Here is a 21,769-nt window from a genome sequence, read left to right as displayed (position 1 = left end):
GCACACTGAGCACTCCAGGGCTGCCCTGCACCTCCTGCCTTGCATTGGGCTGGCAGCTGCATCCTCTCGGAAAAAGGACATTTTTGAGATACAAAAATGCTGTGTTCTGCCTTTTCTTACTGGTTTATCTAAAGAGGCAGAATGGAGGAAAGGCAGGGATGAGAAACAGTGATGTATTCCAGGTAGCTGAGTGAAGACGTGGCTCAGCTGAGCTGTCCAAATAAACAGTTTCATGAGATATCAGTTTTTCCAGTCAGGAGGGAGGGGTAGGAAGAGTCCTTTGTGATGAGACTTCCAATCACCTCAATCTGTTCTTGCATTTTATGGCCTAGAAACATAAGGGGTCACTTGATTATATAATTGCCAACATAGCAGGGAGAGAGAGAGTCATGATAGCAGCTCTCTAATCTACCAAAAACCTCAGAAGCAGTAATGGGATCCAGTTATGACAATTTGAAGTTGAATTAGAAATTGAAATGAGGGGATATTAGAAGCAGTTAATAGAATTAATTGGACTCTTCCTACTGTAATGCTTTTCAGTGGACATGCCAAGCCAGCATCCTGTCAGGCTTTATTCATACAGAAATGGGTTTCCTCCCTCACTGACAGAGCTGGGCAGTCAAGGATTCTTGGTTCTTTCTACTTTAAATTTGAAACTCTGAAAATGAAATACTTAAAACAAGTGCGCGTTTCCAATTTCGATATCGAACAGTTCAAGCTGAACTTATATTTTATGGAATTCAGAGCTTTTTGTGCTCCTCTAAAAAGGATATTTCAGTTGTGTCTGTGATTGTTTCAGAATGGTAATTGTGAAAATGGTGAGTTTTTATTGTGAAAAAAAGCACAATGAAATTTAGAGAAAGCCGTTAATTCTCTTTTTCTTCTTACACAGTTTATAATTCCAATAGATCAGAAGTCATAAGATTAAAGGGTATATTAGAAAAAGAAAAAAGTAAATAGCAATTCTGGCAGCTGGCTAAGAAAATACGGCAAAAGGTCACGGAGTTAAGTGCTCATTTCTTGCAAAAGGTTGAAGAAATTCCTCAGAAAACTCCTTCCCACCACCTGGGATCAGTTTCTAAGTGAACAGCTGAATTTTAGTATGAAGTTACCGATGGTAAATACTAGGAGACTGTATTTGCAAGCACATTTTGCTGTTGACTAACAAACAGCTGAGCTCTGTTATGTTAGACACGAGGCTTTTCAGAAACCATGTTTGGAAGTGAAGGTTTCTGGTCTGTGTGGGATGGCTGCTACATGCATAGAAGCATTTTGTGTGTCTAGATTTAAATGTGCTTTTAAACCCAATATTTTCAAACCTACCTGCCTAGTGAGACATTGATGCTGTTTCCTTATGTAAGCCTGTGGAAGATGTCAATAGTCTAAATGGGAAGATTTCAAATTCCTAATGCTGGTTCGTAATTAATGCAGGGCATAGTTTAGCACAGGCACCTGGTCTGCAGAATTTGAAAGCAAAATGTGTATTTTATGATTAACTATCTTACAAATCATCTTCAGTGTTAGAAAACATGGCACTTTTGGAAAGCTCTCTTCCCCTCTTAAGCATTCTCTCCTGTTTTAACAGCGGCAGCAACAATAAAAAACCATAAAAAAATCCCAACAGTATCACAAGCAATTTATACTGTTAATGTCTTATTTCTGGTTTTCTGGACTTGCAAGCCTGTTAAGGGTTTTCCAAGTAGAATCTTTCTGTCCCAGCTCCCAGACTAGAAAGTCTGCCCATCTCATGTTACCATTTACATAATATGAGTCACAATGAGCAATTTTTTGTGTTCTCTGCTGTCAAAGCTGCTAAACTGCTTTTCATCAACATCTTGTTCCATAGAAGATGAAAGCTGTTGAATAGGTTACTGTGTTTCCTACCTGATCTACATTTAGCATGTAAAACATATGCCAAAATGACCACTGTTATTTTCCTAGTACTTGTTTTAAGAATTAGTAGATTAGGAATCCTCTACCATTTAACTTGTTTAGATAATATCAAAGCCATGCAAATTAAAATAAGAAATTAGAAAATGAAAAAAAGGCCAATGGAGGAAGGGACAATACAGGGTGAGAGGGACCACTGTGTTCTGGATGGCCCCTCATGCTCTCCCAGTTCATCTGGCTCTGCTCATCAGGGGTTGCCTTGGTCCTGGGGGAGATTTCTCTGCTGGGGCCATGGCAGAGGGGACAGGCAGGACAAGCAGGAGTGCAGTGCTGGGACATCCTCCTGGATGGAATACTGCCCAAATACTCATCTGTCACTCAGGGCTCCATTACCTTGAGCATCTGCCATTTTTAACAGTGGGTACTCAGAGACAAGGAACAATTCCTGATATGAAATTAAAACTAAATTTCTTATTAAAAAAAAATCCAGAAGAATTCAATGAGTAAGATGCTAATTCTACCTTTCTGAAATAATAAGTAGTTTTGGTTTTGTTCTCCACAAAGCTGGTTGTAGGCAATATCTTGGGGACCATTTGCATGACATGGGTAACCAAAGTTCATATAACCAAACAAGTTTCCTGGCCTCAGCAGTCCTCACTTTGCCACAGAAATATATATAGGGCCAAATTTTATTCTTGATAATTGATGTTGCATGGATTAGCAGCAGGAAAAGTCTTACAATTGATTAATTTGGTTGCTATTTTATGTCTAACATGTATTCTTAACTGAAGGGACTTGAGTGCATCAAGGTACGTTCTTGATAGGAATTTGCATGTGAAATCCTGGGAGTTAAAAAACAGCTAATACAGTGTGTGCCTTTGACAAGGGCCCCCAATTGCTTTGTAATATTTTACATCAGTATTTGTGTGGTGAATTTGCCTATAAAAATTCATTTTCCATCGGCAGCTGATTTCTCACACAGTTAATCCTGGGAAGAGATGATCCTCCTGAGCCTTTGTTAGAGCTGAAGTTCCCCCTCTCAGCTTTAGGCTGAATGTTTTTTCTCTTCTCTCTCTTGAAGTCTGCTCCCAGTCCAGGCCTGGAGCTCAGGAGTGCATGTGAAGCACAGCAGCCTGAGCTTCCCAATTCACCTGGAGCTTTCTCTCCTTCCTTACGGTAAATTTCTTGCCCTGTTCTGGAATGAGACTTTACAGGGTCACTCCAAAGACCTGGCAAGGTCGGGTGTGCTTTGGGAAAAAATTTAAATTAAGAAAAATGATTCTAGACCGATCACTTCCTCTGTTACATCCTTCCAGTTTCCCTGTCCTGAAAATTGTTGTTATAATGTGTCAGTAAAAAATGAATGCAACCCAATGAGCAAGAGGAAACTCCCTCCAAATATTAGGAAAGATAGGATTACTGAAAGCACATAATTATTTTTACCCAAATTGACACTGTACGTGTTTTTGATAGGAGAAAAGCTGAAAACATCACATTTTATTCTTAAATAAATCTACTGCACAAATATCTCGGTTCATGCCCAGCTTTAACTTTACAGATGATTTATAAGAACTTTCCTCCTTTCAGACAGTGCATTTGTTATCCGTTCATCTGACTGTACATTGAAGTGATGATAAATGTTGAAAAGTTTCATAGGCATTAATTATTCAATGAAAATGGAAATCATTTGCATAGTTCCTAACTAATTCTTGGTGAGTTTTTTTGGTAGAACTTAGAATAAATGTAATAATTATATACAAGCTTTGAGAAAATAACTTACTTTTTGGGGCTGCATTACCTTTCAGATTCTTTATCATGCTGAAACCTTCGTAGTTAGTATATTATCAAAGAATATTTGCTTGGCTCCTTTCAAAGATGAACTAAGCAACTTAGCTGGGTGCTAAGAGACTAAAGTGATGGCCAAACAGAGACGAAATTGATACTGAGCAAAACTGGCTTATTTTTCCAGCAATCCAAACTGTAAAATCTTTATCAGAGAAAATAACTCCATGATCGCTTTCTGACCACTTCTTGATCTTCCTGAGATTCTGGGAGCGCTACAATAAATCAGTGTGTGTGTCAGTAGCTTGGCTTCTATCTAAATGTCCTGTAGGTATATGATACCTTATCCCTTACAGGAAATGGAGCTTTCACACCTCTTGCTTTTCTCCTGCAGCCCAGGATGCTCCTGTGAGCTGGGATCCTTCCCAGCTCCCCGCCTTTGCCACTTGGGGTGTTTCAAATTGCCACCAGCAGTGAAGGACAAGTGGCTGCAGAACGGACAAAGCTCAAAGGTTGGGCATTCCAAAAGGATGGTATGCAACACCAGAACTGTGTTAGGTTTCAATTAATCTTTTACGGAAGGAAAGTAGCCCGAGGCAGCTGCTGACACCTGAGCTGGTTATCTGAGAATCCAGGTGGAAAAAATCTCTTAGGAGGAGTGGAGGTTTTGGGTGACATCTGAACGTTCATTTTCTTACACATGTGGACTTCCCTTTCCAGAAAGTTCAGCAATGGGATGCTCAGGCAGTGGGTGCATATCCAATTATTTCCAGCTAATAAACATTGTCCTCCTGTGCAGGTACAAAGGTCTGCTGGACTGTCAGAGGCCCATTTCCATACCTGGTATTTGGGACTGGATGCAGTTAATTGATACAAGTATTGCTTTAAGGCTACCTGCCCAAGCTGTGAGTGTGAAAATGAGCAGCATTTCTCTGAGAGTCTTCAAAATTCAAAGTCATCTTGTATGTTTTCCTTGTTAGTTAAATATTGTTTTGAATTTTGAGAAAGTAGCGCTTGAGGAGGCACAGGACAGGGTCCCTTGCCTTCCTGAGAGAGGCACATAGGGGGAAAATACAATTGTTTTATTTGAGTACATAATAATAACAAATCTTCCAGTTTATTTTTATTTCTTTGAAACTGGTGTTCTTACTTTCCATAAAGAACTATTCTACCATTATCAGTACATCTTCCAGATGATACCTAGTCATTTGGTGACTCTTACATGAGAAAGCAGATGTTTATTTTTTTAATTTTATAAAAATTTTCACAGTATGAACACATTTTATTGCCAACTAAATTATAGCACTATTTAAAAGAATGTTACCATCACCGACAAGTTCATATTTTACACTGTAGTAATTCAGGTCTATAAACCCAATTACAGAACTGGAGATACACAAGATCACACCAGAGAAAGGAAAAGCAAATTTTAAAATTTAAATTTTTAAAAACTTAAATTAAGAGCCTAAGTTTGCAATTGACTTTTTGAATCTGTAAAGGATTAATTGTTTTACTAGTTTTATATTTCAAATCAGTGAGACTGTTCACTTACACTGAAAAGGTGTTACATCTTTACAGCCTCTAACGTGGAGGCTTTAAAAATAGAAATGGGTCAAATAGGTTGTTTTGAAGCACAGCTTGGTTAAGGCATTCTGTAATTTCAGACTTACATCCTGATGAGCTGAATGACAAGACCTCCATGGCATTAAGAGTAAATCAGACTTAGTTTATATCTGCTTCCTGGCCTAATGAGCATGTTGCTGATCACAGCAGAAAATTCCAGCCCAGGGACTGAGATTGGGAATTCTGGGGGGTATCCTCGGAGTGCCCTGCTCCACCCCACCCTGGCACTGCTCTTGTCTGGCTTGTGAGAAACGACCGCTCACTTTAAAAATTGTAAAAGGTTTATTAAACCTTAACAAAAAATACAACAGAAGGACTAAATAAGGAGAAATAGCAGCGCTGGGAGCACTCCCCCCACGTGGCTGGCTCACCTACAGATGCTCCACCTTTTACAGCCTTGGTGTTGCACCAGGTCACCCTAGCCCCTTCTGGAGGGGAGGTGGCTCCTTGTCGCTGTCCACTGGTGTAGACGCTTTCATGTAACTTGATGGGAGGTGCAGTGCTGCCGTGCCGTGCCTCTGAGCGACCAGCCTGCCCCTTTCCCCAGCGCCCACACTCCTCAGAGCCTCCCGGGATAACCGTGCTGGGTGGGGGTGGACACTTTGCAGTAACATAACTATGCGTTTATAAGCCTTCTCTTGACGTGTATAAAATGTTCATCCCTTAATTGTGAGAGCCAACCATCTCATTACTCATCTATAACAGGCTCCAGGGAGGCGTGAGAGCAGCCTGGCAGCACTGCCTGCAGTGATGCTCTGATTTTTCCAACTACAGCAGAGATAATCATGAGAGAACCCTGCCCATCCAGGGGTCACAGCCCTGTTCCTCCCCAGGCAGAGGGGATGTGACAGCTCACTGCACCCTGACAGCTTTAACTGGCATCACTTACTCCTTCCAGAGTGACAGTTGGCTAAAGTTGCTGTAATTGCTGCAATAATTGAAGATGAGGTTTTATTATAAGCTCCTCTCTACTTCTGTTGGTTTTCCAGCAGCTTGTAAACATAGAGTAAATCCATTGGAGAAGAGTAGCAATTTTAAGCTGTAAAGTCCATTTAAAAGTCCTTCTTTGTTCACAGGATTAAAGAGAAGGAAAACTTTGTTATTGCTGCACTGGAAGTAAAAGTAACTTCGAAAAAAAATTATCCCCTTTTCTATTGCATTGCTCTTTTCCACATTTGAAAGTACATGGAAAATCTCTGCTGTTTTGGTGAGCTCAACATTCTTTGCCTCTGATTCTCTACCAGTCTCAAAACCAGTCTTTTTGCTGCCTTTGGTCTGTGAATGTCTCGAGGCTGTGGGTGTGCTCTTGCTCTTATTCTCATCCAGTACTTGGCAGCTTCAGTTCTGGAAAACCAGATGACAGCTCACAGACCGAGTAAGGCAGTTTGGTGAGGTTTCATGGATGTCTTCTGAGGTGCTGAATGAGGTGATTTCTCACTCCATAACTTTATCTGGAAGAAGGAACATGTGTTCACAGCACAAATCTTTCAGTGACGGTAAACCAGAAGCTGTATCTGTGTTACAGGAGTGGAGATAAAAATTACTTTCTTCTTGGAAAAATATGGTACCAAATACATCCGTGGAAAATCTGAGGGGAAAGATGAGTGTTGGGTAAGTGCAAGGACCGAAGGGTACATGGGTGACCAGGTAAGACAGAAGAAAGGGAAAGGTAGGGATTTCTAAAAGAAACATGGAAGAAACCAGTAGGTGCAACACACCATGAGTTTAGAGATGAGACTGTAGACAGTTCTGATTCCACACAGGCAGTGCTGCATTCATTCCAGATCTACAGCAAAACTAAGTGAAACTTCACAGAAAATTGAATAAAGGAAGAGATAAATTTTGAGGACTAGAGGGAAAGGATCTCTGAAAAGCAGAACATGTATAATATCATTAATCTAATTGCAACATATGATTTCTATGTAAGCACAGATAAAAATTCAATTTTTGTTTCATGCTCAGCAGTGAGGAGGGCAGTAAAGGGATATCCTTAATACAAATAAGAAGGGGGAAAAAGTGTTGTAAATAGATGCTTTTAGTGCTGCTGAGGAGTTTCTCAGGGGAAGTGTTGCCACCTGAAGCATTCTAGCTGAAGCTGGGAGAGCACTGGGAAATGTGCTGTAAGAAAGGACCCTTTGTGCAGCAGATATAGCTGAACACTGTGATGTGGGATGTCATCTAGACAGGGTGGGAAGAGGGAAAAGGCGGTGAGGGACCAAACTGGCTTATCTGAGTCTCTGAACATGCTGTGTTTATTTCATATTTGCATTAGCCCAAGGCAGAGCAGCCTGTCCCAGTGCTGCTCATGGATGTGTCACTGAGGAGTTGTTTCCATGCTTTGCAAGCCAGGCTGGCCACTGAGGTGAGCTGGTTTGAACTTGGGAAGAACAGTGTGCTTATCATGACAGTGTCCAGTACTTGTGCAAACCAAAGGCAGCCCTCCAGGGGGCAAAACCACACTGAGCTTTTCCACACCTGCTCAGAAGAACCGGCAATATTGTGCTTTTCTTCCATTCCTTTTTCAGCACTGGGGTAACTGCTCAGTCTTCATGGTATAAATACTTCAAGTTTTCTGTGGGATTAGGGATTTAAAGGAGAAATATGATGGCTGCAGTGGGAAGTAACCAGATTATGGTAGAAATGTGTGGGAAGAAAGAGGATCAGTGCTGGTCTAATTGAAGTCAGTGAAGAGGCTTTAATAGAATGAGGGCTTCAGTATGAGTTTGGGAATGATGAATTTCAAATTGAAAAACAAATTGGCAGAACATTCATGTGACATTTCTGCTGTGGACTGTGAATTTAGGGAAGTTAAATTCTGCTGAATGGTGACAAAAATACTTCCTTCTGCAAAGAGTATGAAAACAGCAATAGCAGCTAAAAAACAAGCCATCACCTTTGGGGTGTGAGGGAGAACAGAGACACAGAGGAGTTGTCAGGTGGGGGTATTCAGGGGCTTTGTTTTGGTGTTGGGTTTATGGAGGTTAAGTTTTTTGAGGTTTTTTTTTTTTTTTTTAAGGATTGGAAGGAGGAGTTTTTAGAAAACCCAACCTAAAACTAAAATTAAAGATGTCAAGCTATAACCTAACCTTGGAAGCAGGAAGAAAGGAAGGTGGTTGAGATGGATGTGAGGGTAGAAATCCATCAGTCACAAACATCCCATTTTGGAAGACTGATGAGCGACCCAATCTCTGTGGGAGCTCAGGGCAGCATCACCCAAGAAGGGGATGGAGGAGAACCTGACCCTCCTTCCAGAGCAGCCCTTGGTGGTGGGCAAGGGATGAAGGAAAGCACAAGTCCTGTGACCTCACACAGTTTGGGTGGCTGCAGCTAGAGAGCTGTTCTGTACTGTGAGTTTTTCACCTATCATGAGCATTTCCTTTAGACAAATGTAAGGAATTGTCAGGTTTTTAGACCTTGAAAGACCAGTAGTTTTTTGACTACATGTTTTAAGTTAAAGATCTGAAGATCTGTCCAGCATGGGTCACTAAAGGGCATCCTTTCTGAGAAAACCATACTGATTTTATGTTTCTGTGGATACCTGGGCTAAGTGCCCTTCATTAATGCAAATATACCAAGCCTCACTTAGAAAAGCAGCAGAGGCCATCGTGCTTTTCCTTCCCTTAGTCTGTAATTTGAATGCCAGTAGTTTTTAAGGCCCCTTCGATATTCAGAGGTCCCAGAAAACTTCAGGCTTGTTTTACTCAAATCTATGTAATTGCAGCCACTCCTGAGATTTTGATTGGAGGTGACCAATGTAAGGGAAGTATTGAATGTGCTCTGCAAATACTGCTCGGACCAAGCTTTCAAAATTGCACCAAATCCCTTCAAGAAGCTTCACAGGTACAAGTCTGTCAGAACTGCTGTGATTTGGGGCACATCCAGAGCAGACCTGAGATCTACACTGACGTGGCTGTGCAGTGTAGTAGGTACCCTGAATTAAGTAAAATCTGTTCAGAGAGAGATCTTTCTCCCAGTCTCTGAAGGCCATTGGTCCTCTGGTAAACTCAGCACTTCCTATACAAGTGTGACCAAGCTGGCACAATGCCCACAGCAATCAGACCATTGAAGGGCTTTGCATAGCTTCAGCTGTGTTGCAGGTTCTTATTGTCACAATAAGAAATAAAGCCAGGTTTACACCAGACTCCAAAGCATTCCTGGGAAGGAAAATAAGCCAGTAATTACATTGTATTTTACTTTTTGGAGCACTCACTCCTTTCCTCCTACTTATAATTATTGCAAGAAACTGGCAAAATAAATACTTTACCTCTGGTCTGTGCACATGGCACTGTTTTCTATAAATTGTTTTTTCCTGTTAATTATTTGCAAATCTTACCTCAAAGGAAAGAAAAAGAGTAGTATGTCAAGGAAGCTGAGGAACCTCAGACAAAAGGGAGGTTCAAGAGAAAGTATAGCACCGTTACTTTCTTCTTCTTTTTAATAGATATTAACGTCTCCATGATCCTTATTAAATTAGCAGAAGTTTAGAACTAATTTTGCAGCTCAAATTTCGATACCAAATTTACTGATATTAGGAAATTTGATGTAATACCTATTAGAAAATAAACTAGCAACAGTGTTAATGTGACCTTGGTTTTAATTAACCCAAGTGTGTTTTGACATCCAAGCCTCCCAGGGCATCACACAATCTAAAGGACACTGCATAAAAGCTGCTTGCCTTGCATTGCAACTCAGTGCAGATTTTGGAGCTGGGACAACCTTAAGGCAACACTGATCTGCTTTTCACAAAGTTAGCAGCAATTGCTTAGTGTACTGAAATCATAATGCTTTGTAAAAGCTAATTAATGATGGAACTTGTACAGGCATGTGCTTCTGTTTACTGTGCTTTTGTGAGAATAGCTGTCCTAAAACAATTTCAGAAGTGGAAGATTAAAGATAAAAAAAGAAATGGAAATGACCTAATTATTCCCTAGAGAGGAATCTGGTACTGAGGTGGGTAAACTTCCCCATCCCTGTGAATACCCATATTCCGTAAATCCTGCTTCCTTCTGTACTTGGAGTTAGTGCTTGAGATCCCTCGCTTAGAATGCATTGGCTAACGACTGCTCATTAGTGGTGATTACCATGTACTAATAACTCTTCACAGGCTTCTTTATTCTTGTTGTCCTTTTAAACTCTAATCAATATAAAAGGTTCTCTGATCTTGTGGTAACTTTCATTTCTGCCCACCTCCTCTTTAAATGGAGTAATCATTGTACATGCTGGGGTTTATTTTCTGTTTTTGAGCTGAGCCTCCTTTGCAAATCACAGACTAATTTTGTGACTGGCACGCTGTGCATGGTGTGAATTGTAAAGGGTTAGAGATGTAGAAGCATATATTTGGACTCCTTGGGAGTTAGAAATACAAAAAGAGAATGGGAGAAGAAACTTGAATAACTGAGACTTTGAAGAACTAAAATTTGTGTATTTTAAGTAACTGTTAAACTCAAAACATATCTTGTAGACCAATAAATATTAGTCTGAAATAAAACCCAGGCAATTTCAAGATAATAGGACTTAACTGTAACCCGTTCCCCAGTAGGGCAGGAGACTAAAATTCCTTGGCAGAAGGGGAATATATTTGCAGTTTAACTTCCCAGTTTGGCTCAGCTTGATTTTGTTCCATCTGGGACTGAATTTGGCAGATTTAGGCCAGCACTTTTAGACTTGAGTGCTTTGAAATCCAAATCATCTCCTTTTGGTGGATTATTGCTGCCTGGGGAAGTCAGGGCTGCAGAAGGTGAGCGTGGTCCCTCTGCACCAGGTAGGATTAACTAAAAAAACACTTGAGGAACAGAAAGAGGCTTTTGAACAAGGACTTGCTCAAAGCAGATGCAGCTTCAGGTGGAGCTGCTGCTCAGGAGTAAACTCGTGCCAAGTGCTGAAGCAGTACTAGCAGCTTTGCAGAATGTTTCTAAGGTGATTGCCATTGCCAGGCAAAGTTTCACAGGAGGCAGAATCTTCCAGTGGCTGCTTTTTCCCTGGATGGTTGCAGGGTATGCAAAGGCCAACATCCTTCATTTGATGAGGGTGGGATACCTCCCACCTGCCTGGTGTCTCGGGGGAAAAGGCTCCTGAAGTTACATGGCTGGGTAGGGATTTCCCCCCTTATTTTTCCTTCTTACCATCTTTCCTTCAACAACACTCTAATAAGTGAGAGGTGGTTGAGAATAGGTTGTTAGTGATTTACATTTGCTCTACCTGTTTCTTCCTGTGCCACATGACTCAAATTGTTCTGTAGTTCTTAGCTTCATTTGCTGGTTTGGGATTACAGCTGGGGATGAGGTTAATTAATATGGAGAGGTGATGATGCTTTAGAAAACAAAGGTATTTGACAGTCTTAGTGTCTTAGTGCTTCATTGGTCAGGGCATGCAGAATGATCAAATGGATTCTTTTTCTTCCCAGAGTAGAAGGACGGGGGGTTGTGTGGAAGAAAGAGGAGGACTGGCAAGTACAAATCTACTGTCTGCATGTGTGTCCTTCTATTTTCAGGGAAAAGAAGGATTTTCTCTGAAATACTTGGGTTTTTAAACTTTTTTGGCATAGCATTATGTACCCATCTTCTCTGAGTACAAGACTGCAGAACCACCCTGTAAACAGGTAACACATTCTGGAATTTTTGCAGAATTACCATCTGGATCCTTGCTGATGCTTTGCTTGTTGCTGGTATTTTGGTTAATATGATGTTCCTGCACCGATCAGTGGAGGGACAGCTCATGCATCTCGTGTTCCATGTGACTGCTGCTCCCCACTCCTGCCGATGAGCAGTGGGATGTGATTCCTGCATTCTGCTGCCAGAGGAAGCTGGGCAGAATTTGGAGAAATCTGCAGTGAGGGAGCTCAGTGAGAGCCATGTTAGCAGCTGCAGTGGTGGTGAAGACTGCTGGCAGTTATCATCCAGACAGAACTGATTAAAAATTAACAACTCTTCCTGTTGTTGTACTAGTTGTGTTTTCAGGGAATGGTATGGTTTTGAAACATTTGAACTTGCCAGTTTGGATCAAAAGCTCAAGCTTTCTACTAAAAGCTTTTAGTTGGGCTTTGTAGGCATCCTTGTAGCACACCACAGGATAAAAACCTGCTGATGTAGCTCTGTGTTGTTCTCTTTGAACTTCCTACATGGATTAACTGTAGCAAAGGGTAAATAATTTACAGATAATTGTGAAAGGAAAGAATTTTTTTAAATTATTTGAATATGCTGTTTTATACTGGTAGACTACAGTCTGCTGAGAAATGATGTGCAGAGAGAGAATGAACACTTGCTCTTGGTTCTTCCAGTGGTGCAGTTGACTCATCTGTACAGTTCTGCAGTGGCAAATGCTGCTCCTTGTGCCTCACACAGAGCACATAAAGTTACTTCTCCTGGCAAATTCAGGCTCATGTACTGGTAAAACTGATACAGGGATGGAGAGAATTGCATTTTCTTGCCTTACCAAAAGGCGATTTATCCAATTTAAGACAATTTTTGCTTTACTTCATTAAATACTTAATTTCTTGTTGAACCAATTGTTATTTCTGCTGTTTAACTTTTTTCTTTGGAAGAGGCTGTGGAGAAGTGTTGAAGGATTTGTTCTCTTGGCATAGTGAAAATGGGAGCATGAGTGGTGATGTGGAATCTGCTGCTTCGTAGACTCTCATTCTCTGTTGCATTTGCAGAAATAGCAGGCTCAGATTTTTGTATTCCTCTGTGATTTCACTTGTAGCAAGCTGAACTACAACACACTTTAGGAAGATGATTTAATATAGCAAAAAACACATGCAATTCTTTCCTTTCCCAGTTATTAATCATTTATGTATCTATAAAAGTGGCAGTTTTGCCCTTGGGTTTTGGACAGAGGTCATTATGATTTGCAATCCAGTATAGATTCTGTTGTGGCTTGATACAGGGCAGAAAAAGAAGAGCCTGAGGTATGAATAAATCATTCAGCCCACTGTGGTAATGCACAGTGTTTGTGTCACCACTGCTCTGAAAGGCCAGCAGTCTGACTTGCCAGAAGCAGAAAGTTTTAGAGAACAGAGCATCCCTACGTTTTGGTCTGCAAAATGTAGCAATGATGATTAAATGTCTGAAAGTTCTTTTTAAAGCTAATGAGAGTCTGAAGTTTGAGGAGCCTTTCAGTAGTGGTTCAGCACATACAAATCATCAGCCTTTGAGATCATCAGTGAAACCAAGAACTAATCAGCAAACTGGACATTTCCTCTGATCAGCTTGACAGAGGCTGTATCTAAAATGTCAAGATTGCTATTGTATCTACTTTAAAGAAAAAAAAAAGTATGCTTGAAAAAACCCACTATCTTATTTACCAGATAACAAGGAGATACCAGGGAGTTTTCAGAGTGGCATTTATACCTCTATGCTATCTATTGATACTGCTGAAACAAAGGTGCTCATTGGACTTGCTCACTGGAACTAATTTTGGAAAAAACACTGGCTTGTAAACTACATTTATCTGGGTTTTGCTTAGGCCAGGTTCTAATTAACCTATTTTAATTAACCTATGCACATTTTCAAAACTCAAGCTATCAATGCCTCCACAGCAGAAACTTAGTGTTTCAGACTTGGAGCTTTCAAAGTTGTTTGAAGCAGTGTGGAAACATCTCTTGTGGTATTTTCCCATTCTCTCCAATATTCAATTCCTGATCTTATTATTCTGTAAAATGCATGAGAAATATGATTAGTTTTAGTTCAAATACAAAGAAGTAGGTCATGAGCAGACTGTGAAATGTGGATAAAATCCTTTAAATTAAATTGTTTTATTGAAGAAAATTATCTCAGTGCCTCTGTGATGGAAAGGCAGAACATGAAAGAGATGTTTATGGAAAAAATGGATTGATAGCAGTTTAATATTGTGGTAATGAAAATTATTTTGGTATATTCTGCATTGGCTATTTAAATCACAGCATTATTTTTATTTACACAGCAAAACTGATATAAGACAGACCTGTATCTTGAAATCTTTGAAATTACACCTGCTTTAAAATTAGATGATTTTTTGTTAGTCAGCATCTTGTCATTTTATTCCAATTAATATCTTTTGCTCTAGATCTTGTCCTTAAAAAGGGGAAAACAAACTGTATAAGCAAAATTACTAATTTCCTACATCTCAGACTCTTATCTTGATAAGGTCAGAGGTAAACCCTTTATCCTCCTGGATCAGCTCTTGGGGAGTGTGCTCACCTGGCTGTTCAGGGTGCTGTGGGGAAGGCTGATAGCCGCTGCACATGAGGCAGTTCAGTTCAGCAGGAGAGGACATTGCTGTTTGATAAATGGGGATCAAAAGCCATTGACGTGAGGGACGGGGATGGTGTCGTGCACAGGATGATAAAGGAAGCAGCAATACACCACTGGGTACAGCTCGTCCTGCCTGGTGGATTTTGGACCCTCTGACTCAGGCTTAGACTTCTTCCAGTGGGCACACATGGGGCCTCGGCTTAGCTGTGACTTCTGCTTAGGCTCCAAAGTAAGAAAAGGTAATTCCAGCTAAGGCTGGAGCACAGAGTCTCTGGAGCAGATGTCACACCCACAGCCTGCTGTGCTGAGCTGCTGCTCACCCAGGCTGTTTGTGTCCAAGGGTCATCTCAGACACAAGACCAGGCAGCCCTAAATTCACCCCAGCACAGTCCTGACAGCCCCACTCAGACAGAACTGATTTGTGCCACCAGAGTCCGTTCCTAACTCACACAGCCCTTGAATCTGTATTTAACAGTGTTGACCTTTAATGGGTATACTTGTCACATTTTTTCCATGTTTAAAATAGCACAGTAAAGCTTACCTAATTTTTTTTAATATAATAGGAATTAAAAGATCTGGCCTTGTTATAATTTCTGTGATTCTGTGCAAAAAATGGCTTTTTCAGTGGGCAATAACAGGGCTAAGAGATAAATTAATTTTTATCATCTTTTCTGTATCTAGTTCAACAGTGACCTGATCACTGGGCAACCCTCTATTGCACCTACCTGAGACAGATTCTGTTGTCTGTTAACATTGTTTTAGGTTACCATTAATAGCATTTTTTAGGGAATTTTGATTTTTTTAAATTTAAAATTACAGTCAAGTAGTTTTTTCCTATGTGATGGTGAAATTCTTGTGCAGTTGATTCCGAGAAACATATTAATTTCTAAGTTATCTTTTTTATTGTACTGAATGATGAAAGCCATTACAATGTCCTTTTATCTATGTTGCATTTAACATACAGAAAAAATCATGCTTAAAAACAAAAAGTGGGAGACTGAAATAATTAGGTGTATTGGAAGTTACAGTTGTACCTGAGTATTTGCTGCCATGGTATTAAAATTATTGCTTTTTCTGCAGTCTTGATTGAATTAGAAAAGATCAAATGCCTGGAACATCCCAGTGCTGTACTCTTCAAGAACTGAGTAAAGGGGCTCTTTCAGAGAAGTGTGTCTGTCTGTCTGCAAAACTTTCTTATGCTGTGAGGCAGCATCCTGCTGGATCAAAATACAAAATATGCTATTTGTACTAGGACAGAGTGCTGTGACCCTCATAATTTAAGCTGTGCTTCAGAATCCTGAAAGGTGAGGGGTGGCCTTGGAGGGGAACAGGCAGGAAAGGTGAGGTTGGATGGGATACAGGGGTGGGCTGGCAGAAAGCTGTGCTGCTGTTGCTGAGGAGGATGGGGATGGACTGAGAGCTGCACAACAGGTTCCTGGACAGCGGGAAATGTGTCTGGGGCAGTGTCTGGAGGGGGGTGTGCCTAATTTGGGATGATAATCAGTGCACATTTAATGTGAATTTTGTTTGTCCTTGCCCCAAGTCCTGCTCGATGCGGTTTTTGTTTTCTCTAGACAAGGAGGTGAGGTGAAGCTGATCCAAAGAGCTTTGTTCTCCTCCTCCTTGGCTCAGTGTGTTACCTTACACCTGCCCACTGACTTTGGTAGCGGCCCAGACTTCTCAGCTGTTCGATTTGTCTTCTCCTGTACGGCTCTCGGGAGGTCCTCTGGGTGTGAGTGTGTGCTGCCAAAACTGATAGTAAATGAATTTGTGTGATTATTCTAACTTTCCTGTATGAGCTTTTTTCCCAGACTGAGTTGACTGCTTAAAGAGCATGAAAATAGCCATTATGTAAATAAATACATTTCTAACAAAAATGCCGAAATTCCCTGTCCTATGAAAAATAACTAATACAGTAGTTAGTGAATAGTATGCAGAGCAGTGGTCTCTAAGCAGTTAGGGGATTTTCATTATGAATATCATTACTACTGTTCATTTCTAAATTCAGCACTACTGAGGGAACAAGCAATTACCCACCACTCAAGGAATTCCTTCTTGAGCTTCCATAAGTACATTTTGTAAAGTGATTCAAACACCTCAGTATTGTGAATCTTGTATCTCTGTCACAGCAGTCTATGTGATTTATGTGTATGTAGAGAGACATATAGAGTTACATTTTTAATCTATTACTGTAAATACTTTATTTAAGTGTGAGGGGAATTTACTATTCATAAACTAAGACCTTGCCAACTGGGATTAGGCCTACTGCAGACAAATGCTTTGCAAGCTCTTTGTGTCGTTCCAACAGTGCTTGATGGTATTGCCTGTGTGATTTCTTGCTCTACCTATTTTTCATCTCGCTTCTCTCATCTTTATAAAAGTGATTTTCAGTCTGCATCACAAAATGCTTTGTATCATGTGGCTTAGTGATGAAATGTTGGGGGAAAGCACAGCCTCTGAGTTCTGCCAATTCTTGGGATTTAACAGAATGATTACCCAAGCTATTGGATTCCTGTGATTGATCTTGTCACACTAAAGTGTTACTGGCATTGGCTTGATTATAGTCTAATATCTGTCTGTATAAAATGTTCTACATATAGAATGGCTTTAAAATGCCAACAGAAATGCCATTATTGGTAGTAATTCTCTGCATTAATGTGAAATAGCTTTTTGTGAGTGTATTGTTCCACTGAGAATTCTTACATACTTTCCATCGTGTTCTCTTCAGGATCCAACTGTCTTCTGGCCTTGGAGTTTCAGCATGGTACAAATGCTGAATTTATATTTGCATCATCCCTCTGATAAGAAGAAACATTTTCTGACATGTGAATTCAAATGTGAGGGGGTAACTAGGGTGCCAGTCTAAAGGGTCAAGGGAAGAGTGTCAGACACCGGTGTCAAAATACGGTTTGAATCTGAGTGTGAGATGTTTCTGAGACAAAAAACGTGCTTTGGCGTAACTTGAAAGACATGGATGCTGTTAGGAGTTTGTTGACTAAACTGTGATGTGCTGTGTGCCAGCAGTCCCTTATCAGGAGGAGAAAGCTCCCTGCTGTGGTTGGCTCCCACCAGTGCCAGTTCCTTGCCTCATTTTCACCTGGGGATGGGAGCAGGGCTCTTTTAGGGCCAGCTCCCTTCACAGGTGAGTGCCTGGACTTCCTAACTGTTGATACATATACAAACCTCCCAGAATTGCCATGCCACATATCAGACAGCAGATACTACGTTAAATTCATAATGACATAGAGGCTGGTCAGGTGGGGTTTCATCTGGCAAGTCAATGATTTATTTTTAAATTAATTACGCGTTTCTGAAAAGTACTACTTTTTGGACAGGTTTTGGTGTTCCGTTTTGTACAGGTGTTTTTGAGAAACACAGCTCTTTGTTCTAGCCAGATGAAATCTATTCTTTATTTCTTTACACCAATAGAATACACTGTGATCAACAGACTATCCTAATACAGATAGCATTGCCTTATCAGAAAACTTGTATTGTCCTTCCCTATTGCTGCATTTGATAACTGTCTCCACTGATACTGACAAAACTCTCAGGAGAAAAAACAAAGGAAAAGGAAAAACTAGTCCATACTAGGTGCAAGCATATTGAATTGCCTGTGGAAGAGGAGAACTCTGTGGGAGAGATGAGCACCAAGTGCCCCTTTCTGAAAAGGTGGATGTGTGTCCTCTGGAGCTGTGTGCACTATCTGTATGATTCACCTTTCTTCACTGGAAATGGAATGTCTGCATCTGACTGGATGTGCTTGAAATTAGGGCATTTTAATAGACCCAGGTGCTTTACATTTAAAATGGATCTGCTGTGCTGCCAAGCGTGGGCTGGATTCCGTTCCTCCTGACAGGCGAATTCTGGGCAGCAGGAGTTTGAACCCACCTTCTGTCTTGCAAGACTCAGATCAGCTCTTTTTCCCTTCTCTTGCTTTCCTTTATTGTTAGCCAGCAAAAGCTTTAATCATCCCTTTCTATCCTTATCTGCCCTGCAAGAGAGCAGTTGTGAAGATGACTCTGTGCTTCTAAACCGGTTTCTCATTCAAAGGGACCTAATAGTGGACAGATGGCCAAACCCTGGAAAATAGGAAATGACAGCAAGGAGAAAATTCCCTCTGACAAATATCTCTGCAGCTCACTGGGTGAAGTGAGCAGGGGGGAATATTCTATTCCCATCTCTTAACGTGAATGAATCTGGCAGAATTTCATTTTGTTTGGGTCAGATTCTCTGCTCAGTGTAAGATTTGGAGCATTATCTTCTTTATCTCTTTCATCTCTTGGATTGCTTAGCCAGGCATTTTGATGAAAATCTGCCCTAGGTGTTCTTTGAGTTCAGGCTGCAGCCACATGAACGAGAAGTGACAGATGGGGCCATTTGAGTGAAATCCATCTGCTATGATAAAAATCCTAAGGGCAGCCTTTGAAGGCTTGTTGGAAGCACTCAAACAGTCCAGAATTCTTGGGGGTTAATGGCTGCACCATTTTCCTGTTAATTCATTTGAGATTTAGAAAACTTCTGAAAGGAAATACTCTCAGATGAAGCTCTTGCAACTCTGTGAGGGTGAGATATCCCTGCTATTTTGTGACTTGAACCACCCAGCAGCATTTCTTGGGATGGACTTTTTCTCATTTTCCAAGAGAAGCATTTCAAAATGTACTGTTTTAAAATGGCCCAAAGCTTCACATTTATAGAAATTTACCAAAAAGATTTGTTTAAATTTTCATAATGAACAACTGATATCATGTGAGATCATTAGGTATACACTTGATTTGGATGTCATTTTGAGATATGCTCATGAGATCAACAGAGATGGTTTTCCCCCCATTTTTGTTTCTGTAATTGAAAGAGAGAGAGGGAAGGATGGGAAAAAGACTTGCATCAGGATTGGGAAACCAAACTTCCACACAGGTTAAAGGTGGGGATACACTACTGCACTATGTTAAAGTGTTCATTACCTCATGCCTCTACAGTACTGAGCGCCTTAGCTCAAGTGAAACGTGCAGTTGTTGCTGCTTCTTCCATATCCCTGTCTTGGTTTTGCTTGAAGTTCAAATGGAAGGGAATCTCCAGAACTTAATCATTTGAATATTGATGTGTCATTGTCTAGGTTCAAGCATTTCTGTCTTTGTTTTGATCCCAGACGTTTGATACCTACAAGTAGTACAGCTTGTTTCTTAGTGTGATGATGAATGAAGTCTTGAAGTCAAATGAACTTCCTTGTTGTGGTTGGTCTGGTGTTTTGATAGTTTATATATGTGGATAAAACTGGTGGAAAAATGGGTGACTGTGATGTGAAGATAATGCCAGATCATTGTGGCAATGATGATAAGAATTTATTTGGGACTTGTGCAGATCCACAGCAGGAGTTCACCTGCACCTGCCTTATGGAAGGAGAGCAACACAATTCTTGCGTAAGAAATTCTCCTCAAAGTATTTAGCAATGAAAGTAACATAAAGTGAGCTGGCTAAAGAGCTATAATTTTGCTTTCAGTTACTCATTACTTTGTGGTAAATCTTAATTTGGCTCTATAAGAAATATTTTTTTCATGTTAGTGTATTCATTTAGGAAAAGCAAGGAGTTACTTTATATGCAGTTTCCATATATTGAAACGTTCTTTGCATTCCTCTTTGTTCCTTTAAGACTTGAAGTGTGTTTCAGCATAATCAGCCTCCCAGTGGATTTTAGCATGAAAACAAATCTCACTTTAATTTCACAAACTTCAGTTTACCGAGCAGTGCAAGGAAATTAAATTACCTGCTTGCAAACACACCCTCCTTTCTTAGGAAACATTTTTACTATCACTTGCAATTTTCATGTAGCTGTTTCCATTGTGGGTTTTTAACGGTTGTGGTTGTGCCATTAATCAAGAGTACAGGCAGGGGAGCAATAACTCAGACAAGTTTTCTGCTTTGGGACTTTGTGGTATATTGTGGGCTCAAGGAAAGGTGGGGGTGATGTCAAACCCAAGCTCAGTCACTGTAGGGTCTCAGTCTACACTCAGTCATCTGCCAGAGTGTAGTGGTGACAGTGGGGGAGCTAGCAGGTTGATTTATACATTGTTGTGGACCTCGAAGACTATATTATCTCTGTCTGTCATGTGCTTAAATAATTTCATATGTATTTTGGGTTTGAATATTCCGAATTTTGAATACATTGTTTCTCAGTTCATGACCCTTAAGCTGCTTTTGTGTTATGCCAGTGGTAGGCACAATACCTTATAGCTTTTTAGCACCTTTCAGGCACTTCTGAAAACAAAGTTTTAATGAAACTGCTCACCCTTTCAAAGCAAGCCTATTACTGTAGAAACAAATTATCATTTAGAAAGATATAGGAGAAGGTGATAATTTTTTCAGCACAGGATGCTTTATCAGAAACACTGATTTGTTGACTGTGAAATTTTACAGGGATATATGCCAGCCTTGATGAGCCTTTTGTGGAGCATTTCCTCAGGTCTCTGATGAAAGTGATAACTTGAAAGAGAAATCCCCTGGAGAAACCCATAGACTAGAGATTAATATATTAGCCTTATATGTGGGATCTGGAGTCTCATGTGATTTGTTCATTTCCCAGCTGATTATTTTGGAGCTGCCTGCATGCTAAAACTGTCTGCCTGGTGTCATCTGCACTGTCGTCTTGTTTTCTGGTTTTGTTTGTTTTTTTTTTTTTTTTAAACAAATCTTTGGAAATGCTTTGGTTTTCTAGTGATATAAAATAGAAGATATTTTTAAATATTTTGTTTAATCTGTTAACTGTTTTGTTGCCATCCTTATATAGCTCTTGTATCATATGTTTCCTGGATTGTCCCCCTGCCACCCCAGGGAAGGGGCTTGTCTGACAGTCCAGTCTCCACACAGGAAACAATCAAAGAAGGATGCAAATGAGTCTTCATGGTAAACATGGCAAACATGGGAAGCAGTGCCTCAAACACGAGGGGAGTAAATCTCTCTCCCGTGAGATTAAGTGCTTCTCTGAATGACAGTTCTTTATAGATTTTTCATTGAGATGATGTACAGCATCCATTACTTTGAAGTACTGCTCTTAGATACAGGTAATCCCACAGCTCTGGATATTTGTGCCTTCGGCATGTAGGCCTTAAGTCTTAGCAATATGAACACAGGCACAGACTTTTATGGGCTGTAGAGGTGTCTGGGATGGCAAATTACATCTCAGCCTAGCTGGGCAAGGGCATCATAGTTGATATTTTATGGAAAATTATTCATTTACAGTAAAGGAGGGGGGG

General features: G+C 40.4%; 1 protein-coding gene across 4 annotated transcripts in view; it reads left to right on the top strand.

Annotated features, from left to right (window-relative positions):
• Nucleotides 1–21,769, top strand: part of CLSTN2 (calsyntenin 2) — a 324,249-nt gene that overhangs the window by 77,139 nt on the left and 225,341 nt on the right. The window lies entirely within an intron of this gene.

Source organism: Anomalospiza imberbis, chromosome 10 (assembly GCF_031753505.1).
Source record: "Anomalospiza imberbis isolate Cuckoo-Finch-1a 21T00152 chromosome 10, ASM3175350v1, whole genome shotgun sequence".
NCBI lineage: Eukaryota > Metazoa > Chordata > Aves > Passeriformes > Viduidae > Anomalospiza > Anomalospiza imberbis.
This window is presented reverse-complemented; position numbering and strand designations above follow the sequence as displayed.